The 23430-nt window shown below is 37.0% G+C and overlaps 1 protein-coding gene and 1 pseudogene across 3 annotated transcripts in view; both read right to left on the minus strand.

The window, feature by feature from the left end:
* The window catches only part of FGF14 (fibroblast growth factor 14), a 677860-nt gene that overhangs the window by 493630 nt on the left and 160800 nt on the right, over positions 1-23430 (minus strand). The window lies entirely within an intron of this gene.
* Positions 1-23430, minus strand: part of LOC129049592 (large ribosomal subunit protein eL39-like) — a 48861-nt pseudogene continuing 25431 nt past the window's right edge.

The raw sequence follows: 23430 nt of genomic DNA on the forward strand, positions 1-23430 counted from the left end.
TCAAATTGCCCTCTTTTTTTTTTTTTTTTTTTTGACATTTTCTCTTGCTTCAAAGCAGCTACACTGGTTGGATAAAAGGCATTTTCTGTTTCCTGTGCGGGCCTTTGGATGTTGCGTCCGTTCCCAGCATCTCCAGAGTCTCCCATTGCCTGCTTACGTGGAGGTGCATTTTCTTGCCCTACCTCCTGGGGCTGCTACCTCCATGCAATGGTTACCCTAGAGACAGAAGAAGGACTTCTTCACCCAGGACTTGACATCAACCCCTGCTCCCTAGATTTCTACTGCTGAGTGAAATTCTTCCATTTCAAATCTTGCTAAAGTTAGTTGTAGAAGTGAACCTTCTGAGCTTGTGGAGATTGGTTTGGAATTCAGATACATGATACTTCCAACCATGAAAGAAAAAGTAATATGCTTCAGGCAGAAATTTACAATGTTTACTTTTTAACTTCCTCCTGAAATTGGAAGGCTGGATTACCATTTTGGTGGTGTTCAGCTGTTGAAATTGATACTAAAATATACTCAGTTTATATATCTCAAGCCCCAATTCACAATTCACAGTTCTGAATTCTATAAAATGATCAAAGTGAAGCCAATAATGGCAATTAAAAGGCAAAAGATTTTCTTTTAGTTAAGCCTGAGACATATTCAGAGCTTCTCAAGAAATATGTATTTGTGAAACCTAACCCAGGGACATTACTTGTATTTTATAGTGTGGCTATGGTTGAATTTAATCTTGTTAACAGTAGCATTTATACTAATAATTATCATTGGAAAACTACATTTGTATAAGACTAAGTATAATACAACATAAGTGTAAGTGATGTAATAGTAAGTGATGTAATAATTCCATATAATGTAGTTTTCATATGATAATTATTAATATGAATAATAATATTCCAGCAAGTGACCTTAGATTCCTGGATTTCCATTTTCCCTTCCATAAAAGCTAAAAGTTGAATGAAAATTGAATTTCTAAAATGTCTTCTGTATTTAGTCTTTTTGAATTCTAAACTTTTCTGCTCATATGTCCCAACCCTCTAAGAGAAAAGTGCTTTTACTTGAGAAGAGGCATCTAATTTTTAATCTTATTTTAGTAATTCTCTTAACAAAAATATGTGATTATATTTGTCATTTAAGAATGGAAATAAAAATGTTATATAAGCAATTCACTAAGAAGACAGATTCCAAAGAAAAATTTCTAAATAAGTCTCACTTTTAGTCATCAACATGATAAACTCTAGATCTACACATAAAATCCAAACTGTGTGTTTTATATAGTCATTCCTTTTAAAACACAGAAATTTAAGAAGGACAGCTACATATCTTGAAGTTTCAAGACATTAGATATATTTTTATTTATTGTACTCGCCAACATACAATTCAGATCACTGCAGATGATTAAAATATTGCCGTCATTCTCATTAGTCTTCCCTGTCTAATGCACAAAAGTAAAATATTTGATCATGTTCTTGCTTTAAAATAACAGAGTTTTTCAAGGCATTATATACATCTTTCAAAAGCGCATTTTCTAGGTTGCTGTACCTTCTCTTGGCATCAAGAGTCACTTCACATCATGTCTGCAAGTTGCATTTACTAATGTGCTCCTTATTGGATTCGTGGCATGCACACCTTCCAGAGCATAAGATTATACAAGTTAACATCAGCCCGGCTGGCTCTTACTCATGCTCATGAGACAGGCATGTTGGTCTCAGCTCAGCCTCTCTTTAGCGGTATAATCTTGGACAAATCACTTAATCTCCTTGACATTCCTCTTCCTGTCTGTAAAATAAGGAAATGCACTACACAGTGGTATTGAGATAACAGTTTTAAAAGTGAATGACAGTTTAAGCGCACTCTGTAAATAGGTTATGGTAGCATTAACATTCTTCATGTTAGAAGGAGAGCAGACATACAACAGATTCTGTGAAAGAATTTTTCGCAAGAGCCCTTGCTTAGTTTTCAATGTTCAACTAACTCTAGGTACTCTAGCAATGCAAATAATTAAATAACAGAATATTTACAAACATATCTATGTGATTTTAGGCAAACTGCATTATGGAGACAACTCTTATCAAAAAAGAACTAAATTTGGGGATTAAGTGTTTTTTTTCAGATGGAAATTTAATGAAATAAATTTGAAGCCACAATTATCTAATGAACACAAACCCACCAATAGCAAAGGACAGAAGGTTAAATTTTAGAAAATTTAGGTCTTTTAAGAAAACTGAGTGAAAGAAGAAACTAATTTGATAAGATGATAAATCTAAACCCATTTTCTATCACTGCTCCACAGAAAGGGATCCGAAAAACAAGCTAGAATCCTGTCCTTAAGAAGCTGAGTACGTGAGAGGGGGAAATTTCTTTTAAAAGGAGACTGCATATAATAGAAACATGCACAGCCATTTCAGCCTTTCAGAATATATGCTTGAGGGCTGGGTTGATATGAATGATATCACACAAACACACACACACATAGATTATAAGTGAAAATGTGATCACAAGCTCTTTGAACTAACAGATAATTTACAAAGAGGTGGGATGAAAGTCATGTTGAAGTTCAATTGCAAATGTAGAATTACAGTGCAATAAACATTTGTCAAATTTTTAAATTATTAATTATTTTATGTCATTGCTTAATTTCCTAACTAGACTACAAGTTCCTTGAAGGTAAAATTCTTGTCTTTTGTATTTATATTTCCAATACTAACTAAAACAAACTTGGAATCTAATAAATAAGTGTCCACTAATGTCTGAAACCACTTAATTCTGTAGACACTAGAAATGTCTATCACAGATTAGAAAATGATTAGGAGTCAGAAATTGTTTATCTTTAGCAACAATACTTGATTCTCAAAAACTGGTACAATTATGAAACTTATTATACACCTCCAAATCCTCTTTACCCCATACAGTCTTCAGAGACTATGAAGCCCAGTCTCACTCTGAACATAGAATATAGCAAAATGCCTGTCTATAGCATCGTAAATATGTAGTAAGTATTTGCTGAATTCATCCACTGCTAGGGTTTTTCGAGGACTTTGTTTACACTGTTATTATAGCACTTACACTTATGTGTATTATACTTAGTCTTACACATGCCATTTCCCCTAATTTGATTGCTAGATCTTCTGGCAGGGTTCATTTTACATTCAGCCTTGCACTAGCACAGTGTTTGGCAGACATCTGGTCAACCATTATTTGTTTGACAACGTATGTAATTTTGAAAGTTGAAGGCATTATTAAAGACATGCATTGCAGCCTTATATCAAATTAGGAAACGTTGACCAATGGTTTGCCATCCCCAGCTTAAATACCTCCAGTAGTCATAAGCTCCTAAGGCAGTCCTAGTTATTACAGAGAAGGGCATCCCTAGCTGTTAAAGAATTCTCTTTTGAGCTGAAATCATCTTCCTTGTACCTCCTTCCCACTGGTTCTAACTGTTAAGAAAAATGCAGAATAGCTTGTTCTACTACTTCTAGAGGATACTCTTTTAAGATATAGGTCAGCAATCCTGTCTCATTCAGGACGTTTCTTCCCCAGGGTAAGCATCCCATTCTCCTTGAGTAGTCTTTGTGGTTATCCCGATCATTCTTCATGAACACACACTCCTCTAATCAATGTCCTTCTCAAAATACAGCATCAGAAATGAACATAGTCCTCTAAGGGCATCTGTCCAGCCTGAAGTGCTGATTACATACCAAAATCCAGGTCAAGGCCTCCATTAACGCAGCCCAAGACCCTACTTAGGAGAAAATGGAAGAAATACATTGAAATCATATTTCAAGAGACTATGTAGAAATAAGCTCTCAATAGAAGTCTTTCATCATCCATCGGGATGCTATCTGGGTCAGTTAAACTATCCTGGAATACGCTAGCTTTCACTTTGTTTAAAACCTCATTTTCTACAGTTCCAAATATAGGTTTCAAATTACCTAGAGAAAAATCACCCTAGAAAAATGCTAAAGCCACAAGTTCACATTTTTACCAAAATTTAGTATGAGTGGGGGTAAGGGTGTATGCAAGACCACTTTACTAAAAAATATGGCTGGTGACTCTGAAGCAACATCAGTGACTAGCTAGACATAGAGACAGGTGTCTGGCTTGGGGAAGAGGGCAATGCACAGAAACTGGGAGCTTGTCAGTTCAAGAGTGAAAACTGTCCTGGCTACTGGAGATCCAAAAGGCACCAAAATTATTTATTTGTAAATCCTCCCAATTAATTCCATTTTCAGTGCTGCCCCTGGGATCACTGCAAGTACTCTTGTCAGCTTTGTGGTTTAAATATTATTTAAGAAGGACTAGAATTTTGTTAGGCCCCCTGTTATCTATGTTTGATATGATAGTTTTATTCTGCTTTTTTCCTCTGCACGGTGACACTCATTTACGATGGTCTATGTCTTTCAGAAGGATTTTACTCCACTTTTAAAACACTTAAAAATTAACAGGGTCTTTGCCAATATTTTCCATCTACTGTCATAATTCACATTTATCCTATCTGTTTCAATCTCTATAAATAACTATCCCAAACGTTGCTACCACAGTTTACCAGCATAACATAAAATGTTCTGCCCTAGAGCCCAAGAGTTTGAGGCTGCAGTGAGCTATTGTCAGGCCACTGCACTCCAGCCTGGATGACAGAGCAAGACGCTGTCTCAAAACAAAACATCCTACTTTAGAATATTATTATATTAATTTTTTTTAGTTTTCATTCTGATATAAATGACAGAATAACATAATGGTAATAAGAACTTGAATTGAGTTACAGATTAATCAGGATGGTAAGAGATGCATCTCTACAGCCTCTGAAATGGCATTATCTTTCTATCATTTGGCTTCTCTTTTCATACATAAACATATATAAACATATTGAAACTAATAAAGATATTTGGCTGTGAAACAGTAGAAAGATTATTTTCATCATATAACTTTTTCCTATCATTATTAATAGAAAAAAATTAAATAAAGAAAACATATCTCCAAAAGGCTCTCTCGCATTACTACGCATTCCAACAGCCCTTGGATGAAAGGAGCTCTCCCCCATATTACATTGGCAGGGTTTTTGCAGGGCTTGCAAAGAAACACCAGATTAAAGGAATTTTTAGTGTAAAAATTAGTAATAAAATATTCTTAGTAATAAAAACATCATTTCAGTATCAGATCTGTGGTGGAGAAGTGATCTTTTCCTAAGAAAGAAGATATTTAATTGTATTGTGTACAACCATGTGCTCAGGGTTACAGAGGTGTCAACTCTTTGGTGCACCATCATATTATAGATTCGAATGTCACTATGTTGAATTAATAGATCCCATTTATCATTTCCACAAGTTGTCCTAGGACAAAGAGAGGGAAACATTCAGGGTCCTATCCAACTGAAATAGACAAAAAATAATTTTAAAAAGAACCAAGGATTGCTGAAGACAGTATTTCTAGATGGTAACTTGTGTCATGTATACAAAATAGATTTTAAACTATTCAATACGCTGCTAAGTATCCTCATGTCTCTGAGCCTAACGAAACTATACTACATAATGTATTTCCATCAAATATAAGACATTATATAATTACTCAAACATTAGCTTTAGTTTTATCCCTTTGAGCAAATACCTTGATGAACAATAATAATGGCTGTCTTAAAAGATGCCTTGAGGAGGAAATGTTTAACACACTGTCATCTAAGTTGGTGCACTGAACTGCAACCTCGTCCTCAATGCTGAGCCATAAACATTTTACTCTCTGCTTCCCTTCCTTCACAGAAATGTTCTAAATATCTTCCCTATGCCAAGCCCACAATTCCCAGCAGAATTCCCTGAAGAGGAGCCCTTCTGAGGGTCATAGTCACAGCCTCTCCCCAAGACAGCACACGCTTCCCCACGTCTCAGCCCTGTCTTACCTCTTGATTTAGAAAGCTCTCCTCCTCCACGAGAGCTCCTCCTCCTGTGAATTTTGTCCCCCAGGCCTTTAGAGCTCTGAAACCTGCTTCCTTCATTGCAACTCCTCTTTCAATCCCTCTCTCTCCCTCCTCTCTTCACTGGCCTTTCCCCTTAGCCCATGGACAAGCCCTTGAACCCAAAAAAAATCTTCCTTCAACCCTGACTTTCCCCTAAATCTCCAGTACTTCAACATCCACCTCTTCAAGGTGACATTGCTAGACAGAGCAATGTCTCCACTTTTAACTACCCGCTCATTCAGGGCTGGACAAGACTAGCCCTCTGGACAGGCTAATTATTTCAAGCCCTTTCAAACCATTATTTTATCTTCCTTTATTTTATGCTGCACTAGAGAAGACAATTTTTATGAATGCAAATTGTATGTCTCTCCATCAGTTCAACAAGGGATTTATTTCATGAACTAAACCTATGCTGTTAACTGATTTAGAATTGTCCTTCATTTTGCTCATTTCCAATCACCTCTAACTGATAATATTAGTGTCCCTGAGTATACATTAAAGGCAGAATAAAATTACAGATTAGAAGGCTGATTCAAAAATGTTTATAAAAACTGTTTTGACTCTCAGCTCTGCAAAATATGTCTTCTCTTTGGCTTTCTATTGCAATATTACAAGCCAGACTACTTCTTGGAGACATATTAAAGCAATTAACATTTATGTAATAAAGTAAATTATATTTTCCTTGAAAACAAGATTCTGCCATGCATCTTTTCAGTTATAGGATGTACGCATTGTAACTGACCACTTGCAGCAACTGTCATTGAGATAGTCCCTGAGTTGAGGTCGTGGCCACATATTTATTCATTGTTTCAATTCGTGAAAGCATCCTTGGAAGAGTTTTTACCTGTCCACTTAAAGTTCTTGGCAACTTCAGTTGACATCAACATTGACATTGGGCTGATTATACTTTGGTTCATGCATGTTGCAATTTCCTCCCAATGACAGTCCACCAGGAAGCCTGCCAGCTGGCCCGTCCCTTACAGCACACTTCCTAAGATGCTATATGTGGTGGTTATGAAGGTGGGCTCTTCAGCCAGATGGCCTGGGTTTGAATCAGAACTTGGTCATTTATTAGCTTTATGATCCTGAGGTAGCCATTTGACTTTTCCATGCCTCAGTTTCCTCCACTGAAAAATGAACTAATGCTGAAACCTATCTCACTGGAGTGTTGTGAGGATTCTAGTTAATAGACCAGGAACAAAGAAAGGGCTCCATAAATAATAGCTAGCTATGCTAATTTTAAAGTTATCCCATTTATCTCCTAAAACTATTCTTACTGCTGTCTGTATAATGCCTATTTCAATATTCTTATTTTCTTATTCTATTCAATTTTTGACAATAGATAATATTTTGGAATGTAATATTTTTGAGATGTTCTTCAACATTTCAGCTTCAATACTTCAGCAACAATACTTCCTCCTGGCTTTCCTCTTATTTCTCTGAACATTATTCAGTCTCCTTTTGTAAGTTCTGTCTTTATCTCTGAAATCTGCTTATTCTTCCAGTATCTGGCCTTTTAGTTCTTATTGTACCTGATCTCTTTAGGGAACGTCATCCACTCTCATACTTACAATTACCACTTTGATTACGATGGTTCTCAAATCTATGTCTGCAGCCCACTTAAGCCAAATCTTTATTTCTAACACTGTCAGCACATTTTTCTCATGAACAGCCACCAGAATTCAATTTATCAGTTTAACCACACATTCTACCTTCCTTCCTCTACCCCCTTTTCAAACCTCTCTTCTTTCTGTATTTTCTAAAGAAAATGGTTAATGGTACCAATTTTTAACCTTGATATCCTAGCTGGAAACATTAAGATCATATTTAACTCCATTTCCTCCCCCAATATACATTTAAGAGCCAATTTTCCTATATTCTATCAAATTCCTGGAGCTTATTTTCAAACATGACTGCTTGTCTAGTCCTGGCCATTTTTCTTCCCAGTTTAATATTTAATGGATTTTTATTTTTCTGAAAATAAAGCCTACATTACTATTATAACACTCAAGCCCTATCTCTTTCTACCTCCCATTCTATCCAACTAGGGAATCCTATAGGCTGATCCTTTAGGGCTGTTACATACTCTCTTGCTTCATGGAATTTTTTTCTTGCTTTTTCTCAGTTTGGAATGTCCTAGCCTATCCACCTGCCAAGGGAGATCTACTTCTTTTTTCCTCCACGCAATGCTTAAATGTCTCATCTTTCCTAAGCCTCTCTTCCAGTCAAAATTAATGACAAAGATTTGGGGTGCTTGCCTTTATTCTATTTTTTAATACTGTGTCTTCCTCTCCTACTATGTAATCTCTCTGAGAGCAGACACAAAATTGTGTACATTTTTGTCCCCTATGCATCCCCACCCTGATGTCTATCACAAAGACCTGTAGTAGGTATTCATGTTTCACAAACATAATTATGATGTGTACACCATGAATATTACTCTACATCACACAACTCTATCCAACGTCAGCCATACGTCTTCTAATGCAAAGTTTTACTAATACTTATCTATTAATAAAACTACATTATTTATACTCTGCCTTCCCAAAAGGACTTCTTGCAACCTAGAATAATAGATACAGGTAATATAAAAATATTAAGTATGAAAGAATGAGAGTCCTCAATAAAGGGGATGAGGAAATGTAGGATTCTGTTCCTCCCATTGTGTTCGCAGAATAACAGGTGGGTGCTTTCAATCAAGCGTACATACCATCTGGCGTCTTGTCTGCTGAGCTACGTAAACCACCCGCCTTTGTTTTACATCATATATTGCATGCACCACATTTTTGACTCTCAGACACTTCCAGATTTATTTTAAATATGTTTACTAAGGGAAACTCTGCATATGATACTCTTCATTCCTCATTGAATAACAGCCAAGTTTTCTTATTGAACGTTTATGTTGACCAATATTTTCTTTCATGTTTGCTAACTGTGAAATGGCAAAATGGAAACATGCTCTTTTGATTTCTTCCTCATGGCAGTTTTCCCTGTTTCAAAGATTTGTTTTCATCAAAAATGAACGATGTTAACTTTATCCCACTATATTTATCCTCAGGTATGTTGGATAGTTTTTCTTCTTCACCAACACAAAATGTAGTTTCTAGTTTCTCAATGGTAGCTTTAAAAAATTAAGATACATTCCTATGTGGTAGGGGGTGCCATTTAGGAAATGGTGAAAATGAAACAAACAGAACACTAAAGTCAATCAAAATCTCATTATCTTCCTCTCTAACACTGAAGGTGCCCTCTGCCCCTTAAACTTACTCAGAGGTATTAATTGAATAGCATATGATTAAAGAAGCTTGAAACTAAAATTGCCTAACGAATACTTAATATCCTTTTCCTTGAGATTGAAAACAATGTCCTCCTATCCATTCATTCGTCTATCATATTCAATTATACTAACATTATCTGTACTCACTGATCCCTTCTTAGGCACCAAACCCTTTGCTAAGTTTTTTGTTAACATTATCTAGTTTCATATTTAAAGTACCCCAAGGAGTTGGCTATAATAATTCCCATTTTACAGATAAGAAAGCAGAGGCTTAGGGAAGTCAAGAATCCTCCTGTTATTGCACACTAAGTAAGTGCTAGTGCCAGAATTTTTGTTTCAGTGATTCTAAAAGTGTGCTCTTAAGAGTTCTGCTATACTGTCTTCTAAACATAGCACACCTCTGTCCTATGCAAGCTGAATATTAAAATATAAAACCTCCTCTTCCATTGTTAGGTATATTTTAAGCACAGTCTCGAATATATTTTGGGTTGATTTAAACATACAGTTCTCAAGACTACTGAATGTTGTCTTCTCTCCTCCTAACATCATTTTATTCTAATGTTCCTTTATTTCATATTCTCACTTCCTTCTGTATTGAGGAAGCAGAAAATCTGTTTTTCTTGGCTGCATCTTGAATGGTTATGCACCCCAGGGAAGATGTCAGAGTCCAACCTTGCCCTACCACTTAGAAGACCTAGAAGGAGCCAATGCTGCCTGGGAGTTCTCACTCACAGGAGACTTTGTGAGTTTTATGGATACCCGTCGTTTGCTAGACTCCAAAATCTTACATGATTACATTAAGCTCTGTTGTCCTAATTTCATTTAAATCATGCAACCGACAAGAGTATTAATAACTAATGTTTATTTAGTACTTAAGACATGCAGGACTCCATGCAGAAAATCTCACATGACTTTTACAACTTCATCCCCACAACAAGCTTACAGCTTAGAATGACTATTATCCCCATTTCACAGATGATGTGTGGCGCAGAGAGATGGGGATGAATAGGAGAAATGAACTTATATTTTGTGGGCACTGTCCATTATTCTTTCCACTATTTCTTGCTACTGGTAAGGGTAGGTATAAAAGATCCTAAAGTTGTGACTAATGAGGATTTTCATGGCAGACAACTGCCTTTACCTGAACATGGGCTGCTCTCTTGGCTTGGAAGACACCACTCTCCTGGCTGTCCTCCTCCCTATCTAGTCCCTCCTTCTCAGCCTCCTCTTCTGGATTCTCCTTCTTTATCCCACCTCAAGGCTTCTCAGGTCTTGGTCATGGTTAATAAAATAAGTGTTGCATCTCCAACAGCTAAGTGTGTACTTACCAACAGCTATGATTGGAGATTTAGGATTTAATGAAGACTAAAGGAGTTTTAATACCAAATTTTCCAGATTAACTCTGAATTGTGACAGTGGACAGATCAGAGGTGAACTTAGGGTGAATTATTTGAGCATGCTGTGGAAGGCTTCCTCAAACTGAACAGCCTTCTGTTATTCAATTCATTAAATGACGATTCTATTCCAGGCATTGTACTAGTCACTGATATACTGCTGTGGTCTGAACGTTTACATTCCTCCAAAATTTACGTATTGCAATCCTCACCCCCAAGGTGATGGTATTAGGAGGTGGGAATTTGGGGAGGAGATTAGGTCAAGAGGGCAGAGGCCTCATAAATGGAATTAGTGCTCTTATAAGAAGGCCCAAGAGAGCTTGTTTGTTCCTTGTACCATGTGAGGACACAGCTAGAAGTCACTGTCTATGAGGAGTGGGCCCTCATCACACAGCACTGAATCTGCCAGTGCTTTGATCTTGGACTTCCCAGTCTCTAAAACTGTGAGAACTAAATGCTTGTTGTTGATAAACCACTGAGTTTATGATATTTCCTTATAGCAGCCTGAAAGAATAGACTAAGACAGATACCAAAGTTAAGAAGATAACCTTTGTCCTTAAGAAGCTCCCTGTCTACCAGGGAATAGAAAGGTATAAACAAACACTGCAATTACAAACTAAAATAAAAGGGTCCTATATTAGAGCACCATAAAAGGTATATTGGGAGTACAAAGGAAAAAGTGGCTCATTTATACCAGCTCCCCCTTCCTAGCCCAATTCCAGTGTTGGGGAGTGGGCCTCATGAGGGATGTGACTCCAGGGGACTTTGCAGGCAGTTGCAGGTGGAAAGGGTAAAGAGCAGTCCAGAAAAAGGAGGTGTGTGTGCACTTTGCTAATATATCTATTAGTGTGCTAGTTGTTCTGGAAAGAACTTGTGCCATTTATTCCTCAAAGACCCTAACCCATCTCAGTTATAAGATTGAGTAGATGGAAACCCTCTGAGCATTTATTTGTAATTTGCCATAATACCTGTAAACAGCATTGGAAAAAAAATGCAATAATATTACTGAAACTTTTATTAAATAAATGTATAATTATAGGTGGATAAAGCCATATTTTATAGGTATCATTAATATTCAAACTAATTGGGGGGGGAAATTATCTCTATTCACCTGGTAAAGAAACAGATTTAAAGAGTTAAAATGACATACTCAAGGTCTGAGAGGTAGTAAGTGGAGAAGATGGAATCTGACCTGGGGTATCTTCATTCAAAATATATTATTTCCACTGAATTATTTCCCTTTTCTTTTTCATCTATAATGTCATACTTTGATATCTGTCAATCTGGTGAGCCAAGTTGCCACTAAAAATATTTGTCTCAGTTTCTCTGTCTCTCAGATACAAATTTAATATGTTGTGAAATATATGGATCATTTTTTAAGTCCTGAATTTTAAATTAATGGTGAAAGAGCTGTTTACGCGGAACAGCAGGTTGCAAATCAACAGCTTATCAAGGTCACATAAAATAAGTACTCTGCTTTGCATTTTGATCTGTTTATGTCTTTAAAAAGTAATCTCCTTCACCTTTCGGTGTCCTGTGAATCTGGAAAAATATTCTTTGTGAACAGCAGTGACAGGAGGTGAGTTGGCTACAAGAATAAGCTAGAAATGTTTAGAAATGAGAAAAATCATTTAAAGCAAGAGCAGAAGGCAGGGTCTGTGGGGTAAAACAGCTTCATCAATAGAATTAAAGAACTGTAAGCCACAATTCTTGAGATGCATAACAGAAATATACTAATTATGCTATTTTAGAATTATGTTACTTCTTAAGCATTCAGTAACTGACGAACCAGCCAAATATAGCATATGTTATGTCCTCCCTCCTGTCATCTGTCTAATGGCTATCTCATTACTCATGAGAACCTGCTAGAGAAAGAGCACAGAGAAGTCAGATCTCATCAATCCAGTGATATCAAGAGGACAGTCTGAATTCAGATACCTGACTCCACCTCTTTCTGGCTGAAACACATTGGCAAATTACCTAAACTCTCTAAAACTCTGTTTCTCCATCTGCGAGATACGTATGGCAGTAATTCCCAACTCACAAGGTCATTACAAGGGCTAAACAAAAGAATGCATGCAAAAATTCCGACACATAAAAAATGCTCAATTAACTGATACTATTATTAGCTGTTGCTGATTGTGATAGAGAAAATAGCCTGAGACTAAAGTGCAAACTATATTAGAGTGTGCTGTGGTTTATGTAGGGAATTTATTTTTATTTTTTCTAATACTTATTCCCACTTGTTTTGCTAATCAATAAAAAACAGGCAGACTACTATAAACATGAAATTAAATAAATGAATCCCACAAGAATTTACACCTAAGTATCCAAAGTCATGTATTACACATACATTGAACAAACCTAACTACAGTTAACACTAAATGTTTAACATGTTTTTATTTTAGCTATTAGGTGATTAAAAGTAGAAAAAAAAATCACAGTCATATGGAGCTACAAGCTGATGAAAAGAATAAAACTAAAAATAACTTTCACATCCACATCAACAACAACTTTACCTAAACAGTAAGCTGCAATGCTATATATCCTATCGAGCTATCACAAGAAATTTAAATAAGAAATAACTCTAGGCAAACATTCAGTGACAATTATATTCCATTAGATTTTTTATTTTTTGCAAATAAAACTACCACATCTACAATGTGTTATTTTCAGAGAAGCGTTTGCAAATATCCATCTGAACCCTTCTCTTTTATTTTGACATATGGAAATAAAACATAAAATTATGAATAATTAACAAGTTGATTTTAGGCGAAAATGTAAGAATTCTAAATTCCAAGTCATAAGAGCAATTATGATCTTCTCTTGATTCCTTACTATAGTTAATGTATATTTTAACATATATTCAGACACAAAAATAAACATGATGTAAATCGTTGTAGACGTTTTTCTTCAGACTTTTCTTTTGCAATTGCTTTAAGTTAAACACCATGTAACACATGCCATGTGGGAAAGAAATGCCTTTATAGATGAATATTAGAAAACCCTGAATAAAAAATTACTTTTATATTTGATGACAATAAAGTAGTAGTTTTATCTTGAAATGTGCTTATCATATATTAGGTGAAACAGGAGAGGCTTTAACCCAGTTATATGCTGGTCCAAAAGGAGTGTCCCCCACCTTTTCCGGTGCTGCCTGCTCTGCCTGAGACATCCGTGCAGCCCTCCCTTCTTCCCCTGAGGTCTTGCCCCTCTCACTTTCTCAGTGCAGCCTCCTCTGGTCCCACCTCACACCATTCCCTTGTGACTCATTTTACTACCAAAGCACTCCTCAACATCTAATATGCCTTTTTTTTTTTGAGACAGAGTCTCACTCTTGTTGCCCAGGCTGGAGTGCAGTGGCATGATCTCGGCTCACTGCAACCTCCGCCTCCTGGGTTCAAGCGATTCTCATGCCTCAGCCTTCCAAGTAGCTGGGATTATAGGCGCCCACCACACCCGGCTAATTTTTGTATTTTTAGTAGAGACGGGTTTCACCATGTTGGCCAGGCTGTTTTCGAACTCCTGACCTCAGGTGACCCACCCGCCTTGACCTTCCAAAGTGCTGGGATTCCAGGCCTGAGCCACTGCACCCAGCCTCATTTTTTTATTTAACTTGTTTTTTTTTTTGTCTAGCTTCGCCCACTGGAATGCAAGTTCCACCAGGGCAGGGACTTTTACCTGTTTTGTTCACAGCTGTACCCCCAGCACCTATAACAGAGCCTGCTACTAGGAAGAGCTTGAATTAAATTGTTAAGCAAGTGAGTGAACTTGAGAGATCATCTCTGGTGCAACTCCCTAATTCTGTAGATGAAACACGTGACTCCCCATAGCTGAAGATGGAGTCAGATAAGAGAATCTTCTATGACATCATACTGCCTATATAAATTAGTAGAAAACCCAGCCACTGTTCCAGGAAGCTTACTCTTGTCGACACACAACCCAGACACTTTTCCAGGAAGCTTACTGTTGCTGACACACAAAACAATGAGGTCAGTGAGTAACTGAAGCCTCTATTTGCATCATGCTGACTTTTAATGTGCTTCTAATTGGTTTCTTGTCAAGTTTTTAAACATCTATCTTCAACTGTTAAATAAACTATGCTCTTCTATATTTGACTACTATATGGTAGACAACTGTCCATCTTACATGAGGTATCTAGATTAGTCAAAATCAGAGACAGAAAGTAGAAAGGTGGTTGCCAGGGACTGGGGAAAGTGGAGAATGTGGAGTGGTTTAACAGGCAGAGTTTGGGTTTTGCAAGATGGAAAGAGCTCTAGAGATGGAAGGTGGTGATGGTTGTACACGTCGCCACCATCAATGTGAAGGTACTTAATACCATGGAAACATACACTTAAATGTGAAGGTACTTAATGCGATGGAAATATACACTTAAATGTGAAGGTACTTAGTACCATGGAAATACACATTTAAATGCGAAGGTACTTAGTACCATGGAAATATACACTTAAAAATGGTTAAGATGGCACATTTTATGTTATGTGCATTTTACTATAATTAAAAATAAAATAAAATAATTTTTTTTAAATAATAGACAATTTTCAACATTTTTTCCTGAAATGTTGAGAGATTATATTACTATCTTCAAAGTGTTCAGAATTATTCTCTCAAGTTCTGAACATATTTCATTAATATATATACATATATATGTCAGACACATTGAATGCATATTAGTCATAAATTACATCTGAGCTTATGAAACATACACGTTTGTCATCTCCCCAGCGATGTGTATGAGTTATGACATTGGAACCTGGAATTCCATTTACTTTCTGTGTATGGAGAAGTCATGTGTAGAAAAGACTGTATGGATGAGTGACGCTTTAAAGCACTGTTTGGGTAGGAGAAGTAAATTCTTGTTATTATCAGAGGAACATGAACTCTGCCTCATGTGCAGCTATATCTCAGGTTTCCACATAGAATACATTATCTGTCATACTGAGAGCTCCCACAGAACAAGATTTTTTTTTGTCTGGCCAAACCAATGTATCATTTGAAAATTATCTGATTTATAAATTTAGTTTACTCACAAAGTCTACTACATATATGCCCAGTGAATTTCTGAAACAAAAAACACAAAATCATTTGGCAGCATTTATTCCTTTGGAAATTATATTTTGGGATCTATTTCTATTTTTCTGTAATGTTTAATCATGCCAAACAATATGATCCACTTATCATGTAGGATAATATTAAAATTCCAGTGTGTCATTAAAGTTTTACAAATGAATCAATTAAAGTTATGAATAATTCAGAGATCTAATCTCCACTTAGCTGTCAATATAACCAAATACAATCATTCACTGAAAATTTTTTGCTTTGTTCTTTGCTGCTCAAAGTTTGGTCTGTGAGCCATAAGTGCCCTGGTCACCTGGGAACTTGTTTGAGGTTGAAAACCCCAGGCACCATCTACATCTCATGTAATAAAATCCTTAGCTGATTCGTGTGCACCTTAACATTTGAGAAGGACTTCCTAGGGATATATAAAGATATACAATATGAATGTTGCAAATTTATGGTCAAAAGGGATCAGGATCAGGGAAGATAATTTGTTTATTTTTTAATCTCTTATTTCTTAGCTTGTAAAACATATTTTCTAGAGAAAAAATGTGTCTCTTCGAGGCAACTGGATATTTTGATGCAGGATCCCTGTCTTTAAAACTTTCGGATTGTCAGAGGCACTGAAACCAGAGTGACTCTGTCTTGAATAGGTACTGGGTAAAATGAGGCTGAGACCTGCTGGGCTGCATTCCCAGGTTAGGCATTTTTAGGCACAGGATGTTTACAATTAAGGGAACAGATTAGTAATATTTACTGAATAGACCCAGGACTTTTAACAAACCCAGCAAATGTCCTGATGTCCCAATATCTTAACAATAAAAGCATTCATAGTTTAAGAATTAGTTTTACTTTAAAGATAGTAACATAAATTCTTGTGGAAGACAATAGTTACACAAAGCTTGGCAATCCTTTGTCAGGAGCCCTTGTAGTAGAGCACACCTTCCCCATGACTTTTTGCTCTGTTATCTTATACATAACAGAGTTTCAAACCTAAGGTGAGTGCGTCCCTCCTCTTGCTTTGGGGAATGCCCTGCTCTGTCTATTCTTCCATCTCTTAACTTTCTAATAAACTTGCTTTCACTTTACTTTGTGGACTTGCCCGAATTATTTGTTGCACAAGATCTAAGAACCTTCTCTTGGGGTCTGGATCAGGACCCCTTTCTGGTAACAGGATCAGCAGATCAGGGATGAGAACAGGAAAAAAATGATAAAGAATGGCCTAAAATTACATGCCTTTGCAGAAGGAAAATCCTTCAACAGACTCAGGAAGACTTTTGCTTGCAGTAAATAGCCCATCAATGCCTGCTGACCCTTTGACAGACTGAAAACTCTCACCGGATGCAAACAGGAAGCCTGACCCTATTTGAAGAGTAAACGATTGGTGGCACAAATAGAACGAGGTGCACTGCCCCGGGAAGCCAAATAGTACAAATGAGTGGAGTTTTCCAGGCTGTGGAAAGAAGAGCCTGATCTCAGGGTAATGCCTGGTTTCCCTCCCCCAGGACTGTGCATTGTTCACCCTCTAAAGAACCTCTGGAATAGGAGTTAGAAACGTGCCCGGGGTCAAACAACTCACACTGAGCGAAGAAAGCTAACAAGTAAGAGTGTTTCCTTGCAGCCTCTTGGTAAAATGGGTGTCTAGTAAGTCCACGTGGACATAGGATGTGGAACACTCATTTGCATCACCAGCTTAGAGCAGGTGCAGGGTGATTCCCTTCACTCATGCCGGAGTGAGAAAGGCCCAGAGAAGCCAGGCTGGAGGGTGCTGAGCTCTCAGAGGGCCTCCCAGCAGGAGGGGACTGGAAAGCAGCTGGAGTGCTGACAGTTGGTTGCGCGGGACTGCAAAGGAGCACAGAGGGGCCGCACTGGGTCCCAAGAATGCCATTCTCCTGTGTGATCACGCCTCAGAGGTACTGCTGGCAAACCAGGCCTAGAGGAGGCTGCCAGGAACATTGCAGGCTGCAGGACTCCCATCTTCTCTGTTGTTTGCTCAGCTTAGTGTCATCCACCACAAGGAAGACTTTCTGATAGAGCGTTATCTCACACTCCCACTCACCTGAGACCTTCCCACACACATTTGCCGACATTCAAAAACCCTAGAGACTCACATGTCTGCAGAGTGGGGTGTTCTTTCTCTGAGAACATCTGAAAAAACATGAGGTGGGTTCCCTGCATCTAAGCAGCAGGAGGCCCTCTGCACAGGTGAGGGGACTGAGCTGGGTGTGTCTTTCTCCAGCCCCAGCAAAAGCCCCGGAGAGGCTCTGGAAGAGAATAAATCCCTGGGAATAGAGCCTGTCCCTCGTCCCTGCGAGGAACGCGTGCCCATCCCCTTGAGGAGTGGTGAATGTCACAATTCACAATTGAACATCTGTTACTTTGGTGCAAACCCTGTTTCAGCAGAAGGAGTATTTGCACCAGATTTCTAAACTACTTGGGGTTTTTTACACTTCAAAAAAAAAAAAAAGAATTACAAACCTGGTTCAAATCAAGCTAAAAATTTTTTCATATTACCAGAATTTTTAAGCCATAAATTAAATACATTTCTAAAAAATTGTCTTCAGCCTTTCAAGGAAAAATATTTATAGTGTAGAACTGACCCCTGAACACTCAATCTTCTGTAAATTAACAAATAATAATTATGAGTTTAAAATAACAAATCTAAAACATCTTTTTAAAGTGAGGTTTGATTTCAATAAAGAAGTGATGTGACTTACAACTATAGACATATGCAGAGTTTTGGACCACATCTATTGAGGAAATCTGTGTCTTGGAATTCACTCTAAACTGGTATTAAGGACACATATTACCTAAATAGTCATGTTTTTAAGATCTACTTAAGTTTTAATTATGCAGCTATTTATACTCCCCTAAATCTAGTTAGTTACCATTTATGTACCTGGGATGTGTTTCATGGGCAACATTTTCTTTATTATCATTGAATTTGTGTCTTAATTTAATTGCTATGCTTACTAAATGAAATAATTGGAACATAAGAAATTTGTATTGTAAAGGCTGCACTCAGTCAAAATATTCTAAAATATATTAAAGAAAGGATTTAACAAGAATATATAAAGTGATGGCTTTAAGAGATGAGATAAAGGTTAATCCAAAGATTAACAAATGCCACAATTCAAAATAAAACAGGTTGCAACTACTTTTCCAGAGATGATTTAAAATGTGTAGAATATAAAGAATGTTTCCATCTCCTGTCCTGTCTTGTATATCCTTTCAACACGCACTTTTATTGCAGCGATATTTGTTTTCCGGACTGTTACTCTAAACTGTAGAAGATACACATTTCATCAGCACGCTTGACACTGTTTCTTTCCATTAAAAGCCATTTATATATCTCACATCTCAATCAGATGATATTTCAGAGAGAAACTGAACTTCCCTCTTTCTTTAAGATGTATTTTATGAACACAGTTTATAATAATGTACATATTTATAATTTGTCAATGAGTGAGAGCATTATATTTTCACCAGAAGTATTTCCACGTTGTTATAGCCAAGAAGACAGATTCAAAGTATAGACGGTGATATGGCAGACAGCCAGGATCATTGATTCATTTTTAGAGCAAATTAGCTGGAGACTTATTAATGTAATTAGTTATAGATTTATTAATGCTATTTAAACTATTAAAATAACCTCACAGTGCTTTTACACAGGTCTCCCCTAATTTTCCCTTACCTCTTGCTCATTTATGTGACTTATGTGTCTGGTACATGTGTCTGTCCTTAGAAAGGTAGTACATATAAAATAAAATGCACATTGCTGAAAAGAATAGCAGGACTGAATATAGTTCTGTATACCTGTGACCTATGTTGCCTATCTGCTTAATGGAGTGGAAAGCATGGTGGACTCAAAAGACAATGGAACTCAGAGGCAGAACACTTCACTGTAGCTGAGGTAGAGAAAGAAGTTCAGTAACCCGCTGATGAAAAAAAAACAAAACAAACAAAACAAAAAAAAACGGTAAATGACAACCCCAAGATCCTAGCCCACATCTGTCAGACTCCGAAGCCCTGAAGTAGCAATTGCATTGTAGAAATGTCTATTACCCAGTTACCGTACAGATTTTTCTGTTTCATCATACTGTGGCCAAATTTTTTTTGGGGGTTTATATTGCTTGTTTGCTTTCTGTTCAAAGACATGTCTAGTGTACTCATCAGATGAACTAAAGATGATAGAAATTAAAAGCCAAATTATATTTGTTCCATTAGTGCTACAGAAAAGGTTTCTCAAACATTAATTTTGTAAGAAATGCAGATTCTGACTCAATATTTCTGGGCTGGGCATTCCTAGCCAGCTCCCAAGAGATGCTGATGCTTCTGGTGTGAGGACCACACTGAGTAGCAAGGCTTACGGAAGACTCCAACCAATTTTCTGCTTTGGAATTTGAATGAGGCTGGTGAAACTGCTAAATGGGGAATATGCATTTATAGCATTAGCTGCACATGTGACTAACAAGTAAAAAAAAAGATTATGAAATAATGCCCCTAACCAAAAGTGGTCCCTTTGATTTCTGGAGCTCTGCAAATGAATGGAGCCACTAAATGACCAAGAAAACCTGGACACAGTTTTCCTGAGTTTTATGACCCAGTATTTATTTTTCTTACTGCAACCCTTCTGATATTGTCTTAATTATTTCTGATTCCCTCCTTCACAACAGGTCACCTTCCAAAAAGAGGACCAGGAAGTCCTTTTTTAAACACAAAGTTTAAGAAAATACACCTTTAACAAATGTCACTGGAAGCAGGAAAATCATCCAAAGTATGTAATTAGGATCAAGAAATCTAGAATGTAATTTTACAAGATAAATGCAAAGGATATATTAGCATTTTGTTCTGATTGGGGAAAGGCTCTCTTTAAAAGGCACACATAAAATGTGTTATTTTACAATGGAAATTTTAACACAATGCTTTTACCACTTCATAGCATAGTCTATCTCAAGAATATTACCAGAAATGCTGGCTGTCTCCTTGCACCTGCATTGTTATTTTTTATCAGCATCATAAGGGAGAAAATGCTTCTTACAGATAACATACATAACTCTCAGCAAGATTATGAACAGGAGTTTAGAAGGTACAGATAAAATATCTCTATATATAGTGATCTTAATTCAAAACAGAATATAAAGCATATGGCCAACCAAATGCAGTCATTCTGTTATCTTTGCTACTCCCTGCTCTATAAAATAATGCTTTCCCCGGCTCACACATTATATAATAAAGACATGTTTTCACTCTGCAAAGCATGCTTTCCTTGCCTACCTCTACTGTTAACATTGCTCAACTAAAATAAACATTTCCCGGCAAATTCAAGAGCTGATATTTGCATCTTTCAAAATAATAGACCAATTTTCTGCTTCCCACCATATCTGGTTTATAGTCTCCCTCTTTCATAGAAAAACACCCTTTCTTGGAAAACACACAACTTGTAAGGACAACTACTGCAGTGCCAGTTCTCCTCAGCTATGAACTACTCAGTAAGTATTGCTGGAAGAAACAGCTACAGGAGAGGAAAGATAAATACCTACCATTTAAAAATGACTAAAAGAGTATAATTGGAATGTTTGTAACACATAAAATTTTTTAAAACATTTTTTAAAATACCTACCACAGAATAACATGTAAATTCCAGAAGGACTGAAGATGCAAACTTTAATGGAGTAAACAAAATTAGGAGAAACAATACAAGAGAATAATTTTTACCCTCTTATTTAAAAAAATTATCAAAATACATAATAGGAAATGTTTAAGGTCCATAACATGAAAAGTGCTTCTTCAAATCATTAGGAGAAAAGGCAAAGGGCAAAATGTAAAAATAGGCAAGGGTTCTGAAAAGATAATTCTCAGGGTGGCAGAGGGTGGGGGGAATATGCAAATGTCAAATTAACATGAATAAAGATGTTCAGCTTTACCAGAAATCAGGAAAACACAAATTAAAAGAATTCGAGTCTTTATATCCCACCAGACTGATAATGAACAGTGGATGCTTTGATCGTTGTAGAGAAAAGGGCACTCGTAGAGAATGGGGCACTCTTGTAGATTCTAGCTAGAAGACTGTGTCGCAATAGCAATCCAATTCCTGGTGATTTTTTTCCCCTTTGCATAGATAGGACAGACTACATGCATGTATGAGAAAACTTATAATAAAAAAGGAGCATAATTTCAAGTCCCATATCCCTTTACCCTAGTAAACAAGAAATGGTAGGGGTCAGTTGTTGCCTTCACATTGCCAATTCGTTCTGCAACTGTACCCCATACAATCCATGTGGCCAAACACAACAGCCCTGTTCTTTCCCCATTGTAAAAAGACTCTTTAGAAGAAACAGCAAAAAGTTATAAGATGAAGATTTCTTTGTTGAATATCAGTCAAAAGAAACTAGGACAGCTAACAAAGACAGCTCAGAATCCTCCTGGAGTTATGCTATAGAAAAAATATGATCTGTCCACCTGCTTTGCTAATTTGGGCTCAAGAACTTGAGCATCAAGACAGTTTATTTTTTTCCATTATTAAAAAACCCTTTCCATGAGTAGCAGCCAGCCTATCCTTCCATTACCTACAGAGCCATCCACTTAATGAAGAAAGAGTTTGTTTAGAGTACAATGAAGGTAGACAAACCGCTGGGGACAAGGTTTTGCCAATGAGAAGCCCTAAAGCTCTGATACAGCAAATAGCTCCTGCCAGGAAGTCTTATTTTTAGTTAGGAAATAATTTTCTACAAGCCATGCAAGTTCTGCTTGCTTTGTATTTAAGATTCAAAGAATCTTTATTCTTGGCAACCTGAAAATAAAAAATCAACTAAATGCTCTCTTTTGGCTTTAAGACTCCAAAGTGAGGGTAATGAAAGGTATAGTGGCTTTTGATTTGAAGTTAAACCCCTCTTCCTTCAAGTCATTGTCTGAATTTCAAGTACAAAGCATTGTATAATGAGCCTCATCAGAATAACCTAGTTTGGGAGGCTAAAATAAAATGAAATACATGTAAAATATTTGTAAACTGTATAAATAAGTTATTAGCTCACAGAGGTCCCAAGTGGTCCTACTCTTAACTCCCTCTTTCTTGAATATTCCTCAGGCAATACAGAAAATATTACATTTAAGTTGCACTTAAGTTGTAAATATGACAAAAAGAATCTGACAGGCAGGAAGAGCCAAGCCCTGACCATACTGTGAAGTGACATGATGTCTTTGTCCATTTCAGCTGCTGTAACAAAATTCCTGAGATTAGGTAATTTATAATGAACAGAAATTAATTGGCTCCTGGCTCTGGAGGCTGGCAAGTCCAAGATCAGGGTCAGCATCTGGCAAGGGCTTTCTTGCTGTATCATCTTATAGCAGAAAGTGGAAGGCCAAAGAGAGAGCAAGAGAGATAGAGAGAGAAAAGGGGCCCAAATTTGTTATTTTATAAGGAATCCATTCCATGAATATGAGCCCACTCTCATGATAAGAGCATTGATCCATTCCTGAGGCATCAGAGCCCTCATGCCCTAATCACCTCTCATTAGGCCCCACCACTTAACACAGCTGCATTGGGGATTCAGTTTCCAACATATGCTTTTGGGGGGACACATTCAAACCACAGCATATGCATTATCTCCTCTGGGCACATCCACTTCATGTACAGTCTTTATCCTTTTCACAGTATACTGCTTGGAAATCCATTTGTTTAACCAATCCTGTCTTTTTAGAATACTACTCCTTCCAATGTGTGACAGACAAGC

Source organism: Pongo abelii, chromosome 14 (genome assembly GCF_028885655.2).
Source record: "Pongo abelii isolate AG06213 chromosome 14, NHGRI_mPonAbe1-v2.0_pri, whole genome shotgun sequence".
NCBI lineage: Eukaryota > Metazoa > Chordata > Mammalia > Primates > Hominidae > Pongo > Pongo abelii.